Here is a 15,090-nt window from a genome sequence, read left to right as displayed (position 1 = left end):
ATGGCGTTGATCCAGAGGTAGAGCCAAGTTAATATTAAAAATGTTAGTAAAAATAAAATGATGTCCCTGTGTGTATATATATATATATATATATATATATATATATATATATATATATATATATATATATATATCTGACGTCTATGGCTGTAAATCGCTGAATGATATTAAATTCATCTATATATCTATATCTATATCATATTGTTCCTAAGTTGAAGTAAAGTGCCTCACAGTCCAGTTTAAATTCTAAAACAATAAAACAAATATTTATGCATGTCAGCAGAACTCGAACAGTTACCAATGAACAGATTTAATTTATCCTGAATCCACGTCATATGAAACGCTGCCTCGTGAACAAAGCCGTGATTTATGTGGCACAACTGTATTACTGCCGCCTACTTTGCTCCATTGAGCCAGCCGGACGCACTGGATCTGAAGCCAGCCGCGATATTGAGACTGCCATAACACAAAAACCCTGGTGACCCGGTCGAAAACCATTGACGAAGTAAATATGTCCATTTGTTTGCTTGCAAAACCCGTCTGCTGGCGGCTACATTTTATTTATATTACTTTGCAACCAATATCATGAAAATTGCGCGCACATAAACAAAGATGCCGATAAAATATGGGGCAGAATGTTCATGCTATGTAGCAAACCTACAATGGCACTCCTGCGTGGTGCGATCAAAAAGTAACACGATTTAACCATTGCAACAGCCATGCTTCGATACACCTAATCTTCATTTCATATAAACAAATGCACATGTCTGAAACCCCTTCAATTTTTTTATTTTTTTTTTATTTTAATGGGTTATTTTACGACGCTGTATCAACATATAGGTCATTTAGCGTCTGAATGAAATGAAGGTGATAATGCCGGTGAAATGAATCCGGGGTGCAGCACCCAAAGTTACCCAGCATTTGCTCGTATTGGGTTATTTTACGACGCTGTATCAACATATAGGTCATTTAGCGTCTGAATGAAATGAAGGTGATAATGCCGGTGAAATGAATCCGGGGTGCAGCACCGAAAGTTACCCAGCATTTGCTCGTATTGGGTTATCTTACGACGCTGTATCAACATATAGGTCATTTAGCGTCTGAATGAAATGAAGGTGATAATGCCGGTGAAATGAATCCGGGGTGCAGCACCGAAAGTTACCCAGCATTTGCTCGTATTGGGTTATTTTACGACGCTGTATCAACATATAGGTCATTTAGCGTCTGAATGAAATGAAGGTGATAATGCCGGTGAAATGAATCCGGGGTGCAGCACCGAAAGTTACCCAGCATTTGCTCGTATTGGGTTATTTTACGACGCTGTATCAACATATAGGTCATTTAGCGTCTGAATGAAATGAAGGTGATAATGCCGGTGAAATGAGTCCGGGGTGCAGCACCGAAAGTTCCCCAGCATTTGCTCGTATTGGGTTGGGGGAAAACCCCGGAAAAAACCTCAACCAAGTAACTTACCCCGACCGGGATTCGAACCCGGGCCACCTGGTTTCGCGGTCAGACGCGCTGACCGTTACTCCACAAGTGTGGGCCCCCTTCAATTGGTTGCAGGGCAATGGACCTCTTTATGGGTCTACAACACAACATTAATTAGTTTCCAGTCTGAAAGCAGATTAAGCACAACCTGTTATATACGCATTTTCGAACTGTTAGTGGAAAATTTACCGTTATTCTAAACACGAGAAAGCAGTTGAAATAGTAATAAAGACTGTGAAGTAAGAATGTAATTTGTAACTAAAGTTGATCACAGACCGCTGACATGAGACGTGACAGCAAAAAGAAGATTGTGAAATTTATCTATGGCTGTGTCATCACCAGGCTTCGAGACTTTGGACCCGATACAATAAGTTTACTGTGCATGCACTATAGGTTGTTGACTCGCTGAAGATGGAGATGTGTTGAGGTAACAACGTTGCTATTTAAAGTAGAGTACGGTAGTATGGGGAAACACACATATGTACATTCTGAAAGTAAATATACGTTACACAACGATAATGTCAAAAGAATGTGAAAAGCATTTATTCTCCTGTCTTTTATAAGCATTTGTTTTTAACTATACACAGTCTTAATGGTGGAAATAAGCATGTAGCAATTTTAATTTTTTCACTTATCCTATTGGAAGTGAAGTTACAGTACGGAATTGCAATGTAACTACTACAAGATACATTCTCAGTGTCTCAAACGTAAATCTTTTTCTGTTACCTGACAAAGTTTGTACTGTAGAAAGCTACGCTCTACGTCGCATGACGTGATAGGAGCAAAACGAAAAAAACTTAACATCATTGCAGTCTCTAAGAGACAGTCCTTTATTCTCGGGTGACTCTATGTCCGCTAATTTGCTGTTTATATTACACAATGTTCCATATCCGTTATTTTTACATAAAATTGATTTCCACTTCTGTTTTACACGTTCAGTAACCGGTGTACTTGATGTCTCATTAATGCTCTGCATCATTTTCTAAATTAATTTGAGGGCTTCCGACATCTCTTGCTCTGACTTTTCTAACCGTGTAATAGTTTCAGACACAGTTTGAAAATAGGTTTGTATGAAAACCAAATTATTCGTCAGAACCATCAAATCCAGAGTGTTTTCCTTTGCGTATTTGTTGGCATTCATTCTACAGCACCCCCACCCACTGTACGCTCTACCACTATACTCAGTACGCCGTTATGCGGATTTCCCAATGAACTGCTCTATTGGGACCGAAGTCTCGAAGCCTGGTCATCACTTAAGGGGTTAGGTACAGCTTATAGCAGTAAAATTTTTGGAATTATTCAACATTTCTTCCGTCCATTACTGTATCTTGTACAATAATGAAAATTGGTAAGTGTAAAACACTGTCCTCCTGATATATGAAGTAAATATTTTTACGATTTAAAAAAATTATTTTTTTTTTCAAAATTCGAAATGATGGCAGTTCACTGTGCAGTGATGAAGCGTTTCCCCCATAACTCATAAACTTGTTAACTTTTTCATGTTCTCTCTCTTTTATTTTATTGCTGAAACTCATATTTGCAATGTCATGCTCTTTCAACTACATTCCTTAACAAAAAATATTCTTTTTCATTTTGTATTAGAAGAAAATACTGATTTCGACCATTTTTTAAATTAATTTATTTTTTATCAGGCAATCTATCAAAAATAGAGAAGTGATCTTGCATCATATAGTAGATGTTATGGTTTATTTAACGACGCTCGTAACTGCAGAGGTTATATCAGCGTCGCCGGATGTGGCGGAATTTTTTCCCGCAGGAATTCTTTTACATACCACTAAATCTACTGATATGAGCCTGTCGCATTTAAGCACACTTAAATGCCATCGACCTGGCCCGGCATCGAACCCGCAACCTTGGGCATTTAAGGCCAGCGCTATACCAACTCGCCAACCAGGTCGACTCATATAGTAGATACGACATGCATAAATACATACAACAAATTTCATCCCAGAATGTTGGATAGTTTTTGAGTTATGTGGGAAACGCTTCATCACTGCATAGCGAACTGAATTTTGAAATACTCATATTTACAATATCGTGTTCTATCGTACATTCCTTAATAAATAATATTTTTTTTTATTTTGTGTTAGAAGAAAATATTGTTATTTGACCATTTTTTAAATTAATTTATTTTTATCAGACAATCTATCAAAGGTAGAGAAGTGATTTTGCATCATATTGTAGATATGATATGCATAAATATACACAAAAAATTTCATCAAAGAATGTTGGATAGTTTTTTAGTTATGTGGTAAAAGCTTCATCACTGCACAGTGAACTCAATTTTGAAAAAAAAAAAAAAATGTAAATAATTTTTTTAATCGTAAAATTTTTTTTTTTTTTTCATATAGCAGAAGGACAGTGTTTTACACATATTAATTTTCATTATTGTGCAAGATACAGTAATGGAGGAAAAAATGTTGAAAATTTCCAAAATTTTACTGCTGTAAGCTGTACCTAACCCCTTAAAATACTAATCCAAACATGGATATGGTAAGTGGTCGGTCAATCAGCGTACAATTCCTTGAAAGTCATATTTAGTACTATTAGTACTATTTCATATTTGAAAAGGTCAGTTCCTTGTAAAGTTTACGTCGCAGCTGTAATTTTTGTATCTCTTTCCCTGAGAATTTTTTTGCAACGTATTTAAATTTTATTATTATTATTATTACTATTATTATTATTATTACTAATATTATTTATTTAATCTGGCAGGATTAAGGTCATAAGGCCTTCTCTTCCATCCTACCAGATAGCACACACAAATACAAAATAATACAAATAATACAAAATAAATCAAAACCCTGTACAGAGTCACCACGGTCAAAGAACATTATAAAACACTTATTAAGCTAATACAAGAAAAAAATATAGTTAAAATAATAATAATAATAATAATAATAATATAAATAATAATAATAGATTACATATTAAGAGTAAAACAGACAACAGCATAGTTACAATATGTAGGCCTGGGTTAAGCCGAAACTGCGCAACCTGACTGGTGTTTAACAAGCAATTCCATGAGTGTAATGATTTTCTTTCGATTTACAGTATTGTAGATATTTTACTCAGTAGTTGCTTTTACTCATATTTATATCTCCATTTGTATTTCTACTGGTATTTTTATTATTTTTTTATTGAATTCCTGCTGAATCGTTGCAGATATTTTATTAACAACTAGTTTTATGTTTATATTTGTAACAAATTCAAAGATAATACGAGAGGTATAATACGAATTCTGCTACTGCAGAAAAAGACAATTTCTATTTTAAAAAAATATCACCACCCAGAGTATCATATAGACCTCTCTTTAAAAATGAAGAGATTATGACAGCATACAACCTATATATGTTTGAGCTTCTGATGCATGTAAAGAGAATATCCTTCATTTATAAGCTTATATAATAATTGTACCATTATGAAACTAGAAAACTGAACAACTAAACGTACCATTTGTCATGTTGTAAAAAACACAATCTAGCTATGTATTTACTGCAATAAAGGTATATAATAACATACCCTCAAATACAAAGGCACAAAATAAAAGACAATTCAAACTACAAATTAATGCTTGGCTACAAAATAATAATTATTTTTACTACTTTAATGAATTCTTTGATAACGATGTAATATTACGGTTGCGTGTTTTTAGTTTTTAATATTTTTCAACGAATACATACTGTATTTTACATATTACCTTAACGAGGCCTCTTGTACTATTATACTTTTAGACAAATAAAGAATATGAATATGGATGTTTTCAAAACAAGGCTCCATTAATGGTTAGTTTTAAATCCCTTTTATTCTATAGATGAATTCGTAAAGCTGAAACATATAATTAAATACACTTTGTTTCTATTTGTACTCGTACATGTTAATTTGATCCTATATATTATTTTTTATACAGTCTATGAATTTGCTTCTTGGTTGAATATTTAAAAATGTTATGTTTTATTTAACGACGCTCGCAACTGCAGAGGTTATATCAGCGTCGCCGGATGTGCCGGAATTTTGTCCTGCAGGAGTTATTTACATGCCAGTAAATCTAGTGACATGAGCCTGTCGCATTTAAGCACACTTAAATGCCATCGACCTGACCCGGGATCGAACCCGCAACCTTGGGCATAGAAGGGCAGCACTATACCAACTCTCCAACCAGGTCGACTTGAATATTTATATTCATTTTATTCCCATATGTATTAGAGTACGTATCATATAATTTTTTTTACTGTGACGCTATATATTACTTGTAATTTTACTTAATGACACTAAATCATCCACCCACGTATCTATATATCTGGTGGTATTGAAGAAAAGGCCAGACATCCATAATTCTACCAGTATGAATGAATGAATGAATGAATGAATGAATGAATGAATGAATGAATGAATGAATGAATGAATAAATAAACAAATAAATAAATAAACAAATAAGTAAATAAAAAATAAGTAAATAATAAAATAAATAAATAATACAATAAATAGATAATAAAATAAATAAATAAGTAAATAAAGAGAGAGAGAAAGAGAGAGAAAGAAAGAAAGAAAGAAAGAAAGAAAGAAAGAAAGAAAGGAAGAAATATATATATATAATTAAATATATATTGGCCTATATATAAATATATAAGTATATAAATATATATATATATTAATAAATAAATAAGCAAGCATACAAACAAACATATAAATAAATAAGTAAATAAATAAGCAACCAAGCAAATAAATAAATGAGTAAATAAATTCGTATATAAATATATAATAAGTAAATAAATAACTACATGAATAAGTACATAATTACATAAATGAATAATACACAAATAATTAAATAAACAAACAAGTCCATATGCCTTAATGCCGTTTCAGGGTCCGTTTACTCCTTCCTCAGCGGTTGAAACGCTCCGAAACGGCAGTACGATACATTGAGGCATATTACCTTTTTTTTTTATTTTTTTTTTAGTATATAAATTTTCTTTTTTATTTTAACAATTACTTCGATTCACATTATTGTAATTGTTTGATTCTTAGAATATCATATCATATATCATATCATATCATATCATATCATATCATATCATATCATATCATATCATATCATATCATATCATATCATATCATCATATCATATATCATATCATATATCATATCATATATCATATCATATCATATATCATATCATATCATAAGTCACACTGAGCTGATACTGACGTTGATATGTCTGTCTTGAAATGTATCATGTTCCGTAATGTAATTAATTTCCATATTTTTTAAGAATTTAGCCAACATCAGAAGAGTTAACTGGTTAGGAAATATTTAACATGCATATTACTATATTTTCCGAATATACAAAATAAACTTTATTCAATTTTGAAATTAAATTATTATTATGCATGAAAATATCTTCGAGTACCAGAACTCCTCAATCCCTTAGTAATACGGTTTTATCAAGTTCTAAGTAAATCGTTCCCTCGAGATAAGACTACATTATGAGCTTTACACCTGGAACATTTTGATCACACCACATATACCAGCGACTTCTGTTTGTAACACCCAAATGTCCGCTTTAATTGTAGTTGTTTGTATCGGTAATGTGGGGACAAATGACACTCACATAACATTTTAGTGTCTGAACAAGAAAATTCTCATATATGTCAACAAATTTTAATATTGAACTGTGTTGTACACAGAACTGCCACACGAGTGGATGGTTCGCAGCGATGTTGGGCAATTCCATGCAACTGCTTAAACGAGGAAGTATGACACTGCAACACAACATGGTGTACGGTATGAGTTAAATTCAAAAGTTACCGTACAGTCGCCATCTGTGGTCTTACGAATAACCGGATTACCTTGGGTTTCTACTAATTGAAGCTGAAGGCGTTAGATTAAAAAAAAAAAATTAATGTTTTACAAATAAACTTTAAAAAATTCGTGCTGTAGTTTCCGAATTGATCTGTATTTTTTTAAGTGCAATGTCTAGATGCGACCTACACTAATAGAGAAAATGAAAGGACTTTGAGGAACGGAGATTATACTGACGTGATTCGACTTCCGTTGCCAGATCACATAGACATATTCACGCCTAATCACTTGCGGTTGTATTCGATACAGCCTAAACCCATTGTTTTTACCACAAATATAACTCGACCATCACCAAGATTCGAACCTAGGTCCGCCGTTATCGTAAATGTGCCTGTATCTTCTGTGCTACCACACGGCTAATCAGCCATTAAATTTAATGTGACTGAAAAAAAATTCCATGACCAATGTTTACATGCAAAGACCGCCAGTCACAAAACAGATGGCTAAGTAAGTGTACCAGTAGGCCTACGTTAAAACGGTTTAAAATATACAGGGCTTCTATCTCAAAACTTGCCAGTATAAAAACTATTTAAATTGAATTCAATTTAAACTAAAAAAATACACGTCAATTTACTGAGGGGGAAGTCTGAAATCAGGCTTAATTGCATTTTAAATTTCACCTCCACCACCCAGCCACCCCCACTTTGAAATTTCAAATGGCACCCCTATATAAGGTGCTTAGGAAAATATTTGGGGCTAAAAGGGATGAAGTTACAGGAGAATGGTGAAAGTTACACAACACAGGACTGCATGCATTGTATTCTTCACCAGACATAATTAGGAACATTAAATCCAGAAGTTTGAGATGGGCAGGGCATGTAGCACGTATGGGCGAATCCAGAAATGCATATAGAGTGTTAGCTGGGAGACCGGAGGGAAAAAGACCTTTAGGGAGACCGAGACGTAGATGGGAAGATAATATTAAAATGGATTTGAGGGAGGTGGGATATGTTGATAGAGAATGGATTAATCTTGCTCAGGATAGAGACCAATGGCGGGCTTATGTGAGGGCGGCAATGAACCTCCGGATTCCTTAAAAGCCAGTAAGTAAGTAAGTAAGTAAGTAAGTAAGTAAGTAAGTAAGTAAGTAAGTAAGTAAATAAGTAAGTAAATAAATAAGTAACCCTATATTTTTATACTTAAATATGAAAGAGTATTCAATTGTTTATACACCTCATTCATTTGTTTTCGCATCTTTTGTTTCTTATCGTCACCTGGCAACCTGGATTGTTGTTATTGTTGATTAGAGCTGAAGAGAATAAAGCTATAAAAACGTATTGAGCATTTCACGTAATAGTTGTGTTTGTGTATTAAATTATTTTAAAATGGTGTATACCCTTCAAGAGAGAACATAAATCATCCTTATTCATTCAATTTAGGAAATTACACAAAATAAGCTGTGTTTTCATCCTACAATCAACTGATAATAATTAAGTCACATAAGTGCGACAACTAAAGTCGACATTCAGTTTTTTCAGCGATACAGTTACTGTCGACTAAGCCAGAAGGTTTGAAATTAAGTAGCTGTGAAATTTAATTTAAAAAATGTCTCACACATGCACCCTTACGTTACATTCTAAGTTATAAACCGCATTAGACATCAACAAAATTGAGAGAGACTAAAATATCGTATTGTCAGCAAGACTTAAATTTGAGATAACACAGAATAGTTACCAAAACAGACTTACCGTTGTTCATTTTTGTCTCTTATATTCCTTCAGAAATTGAGTTCAATTTTGTATGTTTGTAGCAACATTAAATACTAACGTACCGTAGAAGAGGGTAAAGTCGATCAAAATTTTGCAATTTTTTAATGATATTGAGGTTATGCAATGGAGCGAAGTTCCTCAGAAAATAGCATTTTGTCGTCATATCCTTTACTTATGAAGACACGTTACAAGAATTGAATTACAATCTATAAAAAACTGTTTTTTTATTTGACTTGTGATCGAAGTAACCTGCTTAATTAGGGTAAAGTCGATCACCATTGAATTTTTAGTTTAAGATCGATTTTAGAATATTGCGGAGTAAAGTCGATCACTGTTTATGTTTTTAAAAAATAAATATATTTTATTTGTTATAAGGGGTGTAAAAACAATAATAACCTTCAATAAATGCCTACAGCATTATATAGTGTATCTTTTGTTACTGTGATCATACTATTTTATACAATTAGGCCTATAGGTCTCCACTGTACAATCGTGACTATGATTTCCAACTCACAAAACATAAAAACACATTTTAATACTTCACATACCAACAAACAAAGATTTAAGAATTCAAAATTTAAATTGAAGTACCACCCTTCAATTATAATCTAAAATGCTATTCAACATTGCTTAGGTTTATATAAGATGTTATTTGAAATCTTCCCCTCCTCATGTCACTTTAGAAACTACGTTGTTCCCATCGTCAGGTACGGAGGGGTGTATAAAATATGTTCCTTTGGCAGTGCTTCTCTTACGCAAGAAATTCACCTTAATTTCGTCTTCCTCTTTCCCCACTATCCCATCAATATAGCTATACTATGACACTTTTCTGTTTATAAGTGTTAGTTGGACGTATTTCGGTAAATAATTTATTCTTCCTGCTGGTCCTATCTGTTTCGAGTAGGTGGATGCCATGATCGACTTAACCCTACAAAGGTATAAGTTTTCTTAAAATGATAAGTTTCAATAGGTACTAACATTTACGAACTGCAAAACTATTATTTCAGGATACAATCTCAACGAAATGTACTTACGTACACTTCCTGTCTCCTTTCACTGCTGACTATAATTTAGAGTTTGTAAGACTTTGTTTTCATTTAAGAGAAAAAAACAGTAATTACACAGTGTTCCCATTGTTGGCATGCGCAGGCTTTTTGTTGTCCCTCTCGCTTACATTTACAATGTCAGGCAATGAAGTCAGTATAACAAAATTTTAACAAGTAACTTAGAAAATATATAATTTTCAATAAAAATCGCAAATGATCGATTTTACACCCACTGATTGACTTTACCCACTTCTACGGTATCACAAGACATAAAAATCTTGTGTAGTAACTAGCTGTTAAACGAGGTGTTTGGTTGTAGAAGAAAACCACAATAAACATGAAATACGGCACATAACTTACAGAAAAATCTTTCAATTCACGAGTTTTCAATTTCATAAACTATTTTTTAAGGGCGCATCAATTTTGCGAATGGAGGTATACCTGCAACCCCTTTTTGAGCTTGCCTGATTTTAGAGTGCATATAACTCTTTATTTCGAGATGATATGGAAGTCATAGAGGGGCATTTAGGTAGACAACGTTATTACGATAGATTTATTTGCACAGCATGTGGTGGTGGTGGTGGGGGTGGGGGTGGCAGGGAGGGAGAGAAGCCGTGGCGGCCCGGAAACGTTTCTGATTATAAATCTCGCGCCTTGGACAATAGCCAAACTCAACTCTTCAGAGAAGTCAGTCGTTCGATAGTTTAAAATATAAAACAAACAAGAAACAATATTTATTACGTAGAGCAGGCTCCGTTGTGTCTTCAAGTAGACTTATTCCGTTCTCTCAAAGGGGCAAATATACGCTTGCACTTCGCTCCACTTCTTTCATTCGTCTGGGATACATAACAACTCACACACTGCGTCAAAAACTCCTGCTCTGTTGTCTGGGAACGGACAAACCAACTGAATTGCTAACACAAGTTTCTAACTTTGCCAAAAACAATTTTTCTGAAAGAGAAACGGAGGAAACATTCGTTTCCTTAAACTTTTTTGTACCAATAAAATACTTCCTTGTCAACCGTGGTGTACGCAACTGTTATTGCTCGTGTCGGTGGTGATCTGTGGATATGGGTACGTACCAAGACTTCTGACAAGATGAGATTGCTGTGTAACTTACCGACTGGACACATGACATCCGTCAACCTTTGCGTTGTTTCAGATTACAGTTTCTCAACCATAGGTCCGCGATATTATTTTGCAGGTCCACATAAAAGTCTGGGTAAATTTGTTGGTAAGAATAAAAACATTTGAGTACCTAATCATTTTTGATTACATACTCATAACCTCTACGGGCTATTCCATATGAAATCGATTAGTAAAAAACCTCGCATTATTTTTATACCCTAATTTTTTTCCCTATTTATAAAAGGTGCTGAGGAGAGTGCATTTTCAAAAATATAGTATCGAAAGTCAAACGGTTTTCGTATTGTTGAGCGACAAATTTAGCGTATTTCATAAAAACAAGCCTCTTTCAACGCTCAGAACTCTGGAACCATTTACTGTAAAACACTGAACGAGAACTCATTTTGAAGCTGACATTTGGTAGGTTATGATAAGAAGTAATCCTTATTTTTATTGTATACAGAGAGACAGATAATCTGATTTTACTTACTTTTAGGCTTTTTGCCCATTTGTAAAAATGTAAAAAAATATTGAGAAAAAACCTTGCATTATTAAGAGGGATTCGGCATTGTTTGCTTAGTGTCACGGCAATAAGTTTCGAGGGTATTAAATAGATTATTTTCACACGCCTAGACTTGAACGGCGCAGTACCGCACGAACTGGCCGAGAGATGAAGATAAGCGATCGTTTGGCGTCATTTTACTCCTGTGTTCATGAAAACTTGTGATAAAGCTAGCCCAGCTATGCGCTACTAGACGATACGTCACGTGTTTATGTCTCCTGGCCTTGCTTGCCTCGGCTAGCTCCCGCCTCACAGTCAGCTGGTTAGTTCACGCGCGTACTATTTATTTTCTTTATTTGATATTTTCAATACTTTCTAATCAACGTTGCACCAGTAAAAAATATGTATTTATTTGTACTTTCAATGCGTAATATAACCATATATTTTTAAAATATTTTTTTATGGGCAAAGGCGTCTTAATGAAGAAAAATCTAAATTTCTCCATTTCCATAAAAAGTAAGAAAAACTGTTTAGATGTCAATATAAACTTTAATTTCTCAGCATCAAAATAAACCATGATTTTGATCATTAGATGAAAGGCTTTCGGTGCCACAACAGTTTAATTTTTATTTTATTAGGTTATTTTACGACGCTTTATCAACAGCTTAGGTTATTTAGCGTCTGAATGAGATGAAGGTGATAATGCCTGTGAAATGAGTCCGGGGTCCAACACCGAAAGTTACCCAGCATTTGCTCATATAGGGTTGAGGGAAAACCCCGGAAAAAACCTCAAACAGGTAACTTGCCCCGACCGGGAATCGAACCCGGGCCACCTGATTTCGCGGCAAGACGCTCTAACCGTTACTCCACAGGTGTGGACCACAACAGTTTAAAGTTGCTAAATTTATGAAAATACGATAAATTTAAATATTTTTAATTTAAACACTATGAAGTTCTGATGCCTCAAACTTTGCACAAAGCATCGTACCACAGTTGTTTACGGACAGAAAAAGTTTCATTGTATTTAAAAATTGCAAGGTCAATTTTCTCTATATTTCGATCGATTTGAGATGGAATAGCCCGTACGCATAGCGGAATATATACAGGGTTTACCGTCACTTACCTATCTTATTTCCGAAGACATTTTGAAAAAAAAAAAGTCATATAAACCTTTGTCTTAATAGCAATATTTTCAAAGTTACATTAATTTGAATTTGTTAGTAAAATACCATTTTTCTTTAATTTTACGAGTAAAAAAATACTACAAATGGAGAATGAACTATTCAGAAGTGTCATTTCTTTAACTCCCAAGTGTTCTGAAGCTAAAACTGTGTTCTTAACCGCTTTCTACAGATTTTATTTTTCAATTTTTAACTAAAAATGACATAATTCTTACGCACTTATTGTTACAACTCATACGACTTTAGGAACTTTATTTTTTACAGTTTAATTATGCATCCTAATGTACAGTCTTAAAGAATTTACAAAAGTGGCGTGATTTATAACAATTTTTGTGATAAATGTGTAATAAAATGTAATTTTGTAATAAAAAATCGAAAAAAAAATCTGTACGAAGCAACTATGGAATTCACAACATATTTTTAGCTTCAGAATACCAGGTAGTTAATAAGAAATGATACTCCTGAATAATTCATTCTTTATCTGTAATTTTTTTTACCCTTAAAACTAAAGAATAATGATATTTGATACAAACAATTTTAAATTAGTGTAATTCTGAAAATATTTAGATTAGGACAAATGTTTATACGACATTTTTTGCTCAAAATGTCTTCGGAAATATGCTCCATAAGGGACGGTAAATCCTCGTGAATCACCCTGTATATAGTGTCTATGTTGCACAGAATATATACTCATGTTTGGTAAGATTAAAAGCTAGTTATATTCTCATTTTTATAAGTTCGTTCTTGTACGATTTTGAACATGATATGAGGCTAAAACTTTTCTGAGTATTTGTTGATTTGTGTTCAGTTTAAAGTTAAGTCTGGAAAAAAAAGCAGAATTTATGAACAATGTAATTCCTCGTGCAAAAATATAGAAAAGGACGTGAACATGTGATTCAAAAAACTTCAAAAGCCTTCAACTCTTCACTAAAGTGAATGTATATTGGTTAAACGCGTATATTTGTTCTTCATAAAAAACATTAGCTATAAAAATGTTAATGACTGTCAAATTACAAGGTTAGATTGCATTGTTAATTAATTAAGAATTAGAGTTTATTTTACAAAATATGAATTTGAAATTGAAATTAACTTGTAACTTTATTATATATATATATATATATATATATATATATATATATATATATATATATATACATATATGGTTTCCATTCACCACTAGATAGTATGCTGTCGATGTACCAGTCTGCTGATCTTTGTCTCAGCTTCGTCTTTCTTCGGCTAGTACCTCCCCATGGATTGCATCTCTTAGGCTACCAAACAGATGAAAGTCACACGGTGAAAGCAAGATCCGGGCTGTGGGGTGCGTAAGAAAGGAAGTCCATCTGTTTTTTTGTGATTTATTGACGATTTTTAAGCTTGTGTCAGATCTCACATTGTCATATTGAAGGAGAATTCTTTTGACATTTTTATTAAGACAAACACTCATAAATAGTCTCTTCAGCTTCTTCAGAATCTTCATATACAGTAAACTGCTGAGTTTATTGTTCCACCAGCAATAATATGTAAATCAGAATCATCCATTCACAGTCCTGAAATTATCCTCAGAGTCCCAGACGACTGAGGCTATGAACAAGCCTTATCCCCATAGACATTCTTGAGCTCTTGAGAATGTTTGCAATGGTCTTCCCCGCAAAAATAAATTCAGTCACAGCTTTCTGCTTTGCACGTGCTTCATGTGCAGTCGCCAATTTGAACACTAACTGCATCACTGCCATCTAACAGAAAATGATGAAACTATAGACTATGAAGTTATGCAGAAACATTTCAAGATGCTGTATATAATATTTGTGCTTCTACAATGAAAGACGACCGAAAAAAATGTGGTGCATTGGAATGAAATGGAATGTAATTTAATTGAGGGGGACACGGATGGCCCAGCACTGCGACCTGTTGAGATCTATTACGCTAACCCTCGATATGGAATGAGTTGCGTGCCACAGATCCCCTACGCGCATAGACCTAACCACATGACTCCCTTAACGACCGGCCCTATAGCCAACAGAAATCCATATACCATTCCTGCTTCGGCAACTTTCTCCAAGGCCTCCCTGTCGGTCCGAGGCGAAACTCCTCCCCCGAGTAGGTCCGCCTCAGGTGCTCGTTGCAGAAGCCATCCAACATCCCTTAGCTAC

Source organism: Periplaneta americana, chromosome 3, assembly GCF_040183065.1.
Source record: "Periplaneta americana isolate PAMFEO1 chromosome 3, P.americana_PAMFEO1_priV1, whole genome shotgun sequence".
Taxonomy (NCBI): domain Eukaryota; kingdom Metazoa; phylum Arthropoda; class Insecta; order Blattodea; family Blattidae; genus Periplaneta; species Periplaneta americana.
Note: the sequence above shows the minus strand (reverse complement) of the source record.